Source organism: Gossypium hirsutum, chromosome A13 (genome assembly GCF_007990345.1).
Source record: "Gossypium hirsutum isolate 1008001.06 chromosome A13, Gossypium_hirsutum_v2.1, whole genome shotgun sequence".
NCBI lineage: Eukaryota > Viridiplantae > Streptophyta > Magnoliopsida > Malvales > Malvaceae > Gossypium > Gossypium hirsutum.
The window spans coordinates 8,892,039-8,895,115 of NC_053436.1; the positions used below are offsets into that span (position 1 = coordinate 8,892,039).

Below are 3,077 nucleotides of genomic sequence, written 5' to 3' on the forward strand. Positions count from 1 at the left end.
AGTGTATGAAGGTCCATGCCCGTGTTGTTTTGACAGGTTCACCCACGGTTGTGTGGCATAGGCGTGTCGCATGCCCATTTTGTTTTGGCAGGTTCACCCATGGCCATGTCGCACAGCCGTGGCGATTTATCGTAGCCCATGTTGGGGAAATCTTTGCCCTGTTTTCACACGACCCTAAGCACACCCGTGTGCTTAGCCGTGTCTGTGTGGTAAACTTGTATTCAAGAGCTTCATTAGTAAGTTAGGTGTTAAACAATAGAATTTAAAGAAGTTAATACAGTTAGTGCTCGGGTTGCCTCCCGATAAGCACTTATTTATAGTCTAAGTTCGACTTACCTTTCCATTGAATGGTCATGGTAGTTCGAGGAGTTTATACTCCTCATTCCTGCTGTGAATCTCATCAAAATAAGGTTTTAGGCGGGTATTGTTTACCTTAAAAGTGCCAAACTTGGGATAATTTACCTCGACTATACTGAATAGGAAAACACTAAGTACCGTAAGAGGGACTTCTTCATTTGGTTTGGTAGTGATAATCTGAGGATCTACGGCATCTAATAAAACTTTATCTCCAACCTTAAGTTGATTTAGAAAGGTATTGAGCTTGTTCTGGCATAGTTTTGGTTTATTGTGTGTTCTCAGTTTATATGTTCGCCATTCATCTAAGTCCTCGATTTGTAGCCTACGTTCTTCAAGAATAGGTCCTCTACTATTGCTTGAAAATGGTTTATGTACTTCCTTCAAGCTCATTTCCTGCAAAGTAGGTTGCACCATATTGTCAGTTTTAGTAGAATGGTTTAGACAATCACCTTCAATTTTTGATGTGTTGCCGGAATTACGAGCTTAAAATGTGATTGTTTTGTCTCCCACACGAAGTGTGAGCTCATCTGTGCCAACATCAATAATCGTTCTAGCAGTTGCTAAAAAGGACCTTCCTAAAATCAAAGGAGTGTTGCTATCCTCCTCTATGTCTAGAACAATGAAGTCAACAGGAAATATAAATTATCGATTTTAACTAGCACATCTTCAATAATACCCCTAGGAAACCTTATAGTTTTATCTGCTAATTGAATTCTCATTCTAATCTGTTTAGGTTTCCCAAGACCTAATTGTTTAAACATCTTGTAAGGCATGACATTATACTAGCCCCTAAATCTGCTAATGCATTATTAACATCTAAACTACCAATAAAGCAAGGAATTGTAAAACTCCCTGGATCTTTCAATTTATTGGGTAGTTTATTCTATAGAATAGCTGAGCAAACCGCGTTTACCTTCACATACGAAGCCTCGTCCAACTTCCGCTTATTTGCTAAAAGCTCCTTTAAAAATTTCATTGCATTTGGCATCTGCGATAGTGCTTCAATAAACGGTAAGTTAATATGTAATTTTTTTAAGAGTTTAAGGAATTTACCAAGTTCTTCATATAAGCGGTCTTTCCTTGTCACATTAGGGTATGGCACACGAGGTTTGTATTCTGTACTTACCGGTTTTTGCTCATTGTGGTCTACCTCACCTTTACCTCTTCTTATCTCAGTTACTTCCCTTGGTTCTGGTTCAGGTGTGACTAACCCTTCCTCATCTTGACTACTAATTGCGTTGCGTTGCTCCCTTGGGCTAAATTTTGTGTTGCTTGGCAAGCTACCTTGTGGTCATTCAGAAATCAACTTGGCAAGCTATCCAATTTGAGTTTTGAGCCCTTGGATCGATGCTTGTTGATTCTTAAGTGTTGTCTCGGTATTCTAAAAATAAGTTTCTGACACCGATATAAAATTTGAGAGCATCTCTTCAAGGTTCTTCTTCTTTTCCTGTTGGTAGGGTGGTTGTTGAAAACTCGGACGATGTTGTGGCCTTTGATTTCCTTGACCGCCCCTTAGAAATTGGGATGGTTCCTCCAACCTGCATTATAAGTGTTACTATATGGGTTATTTTGGGATCTAGAGTTATTGTTACCCATATATTGGACTTGTTCCTCCTCGATGCTAGGGTTAAAGGGTTGATATTCTGTGCATGCTCCTCCTCCATTCGGATCGCACTTCATCGTTGGATGTACTTGAGTAGAACCACACAAACCGTCAATCTTTTCATTTAAGAGTTCTACTTGGTTAGATAGCATAGTAACCGCGTCAAGGTTGAAGACACCGGCTACTTTCGTCAGCTTTGTTCTCATAACTTGCCACTGATAGTTATTCAGTGACATCTCCTCAATAAATTCGTAAGCTGCCTCAGGTGTCTTATTATTGATAGTTCCTCCAATGGATGCATCAATCATCTGCCGAGTTGAAGGATTCAGGCCATTATGGAACATTTGAACCTGTAGCCAAAGTAGCAACCCATGGTGAGGGCACCTTCTCAAAAGGTCTTTGTATCTCTCCCATGCATCGTAGAGTGTTTCTAAATCCATCTGCACAAAAGAAGAGATATCATTACGTAATTTGGTTGTTTTAGCTGGTGGAAAATATTTTAATAAAAAATTTTCGGTCATTTGTTCCCAAGTAGTGATTGACCCTAGTGGTAACGAGTTCAACCACTGTTTAGCCTTATTCCTTAATGAAAAGGGAAACAACCGAAGACATATGGCATCATCAGAAATGCCATTGATTTTAAATGTATCACAAAATTCTAGGAAATTTGCCAACTGAGCGTTAGGATCCTTGTCCTACAAACCATCAAACTGAACAAACTGTTGTATTATTTGAATTGTGTTAGGTTTTAGTTCAAAATTATTTGCAGCAATAGCAGGTCTCACTATACTTGACTCAGTTCCTGTTAAATTAGGTTTAGCATAATCATACATAGTGCGCGAAGCAGGATTCTGATTAACAACAATCGCAGGAGGCAGTGGATTTTCTTGGTTTTCAGCCATCTCCTTAGTTGTGGTTTGAATATCGTCCTCTTTCTTGTTCTCTGTGTATCTTAAGCTTCTCCTTATTTCTCTTTGGTTTCTACGAACTGTGCGATCGATCTCACTGTCAAAAAGTAATGGTCCTGACGGGTTTCTTCTAGTCATAAACTATAAGAACCTGCCAGAAAAAGGGAAAAGAAAGAATTAGTAATAAAAATTACAATAAAATTTAAATT

General features: G+C 38.9%; 1 non-coding gene across 1 annotated transcript; it reads left to right on the plus strand.

Annotated features, from left to right (window-relative positions):
* Positions 1–2,326: 2,326 nt before the first annotated feature.
* LOC121213334 (small nucleolar RNA R71) lies at positions 2,327–2,433 on the plus strand. Its single transcript, XR_005908717.1, has one exon. It is a non-coding gene; the product is annotated as a small nucleolar RNA R71 (small nucleolar RNA).
* Positions 2,434–3,077: the final 644 nt, after the last annotated feature.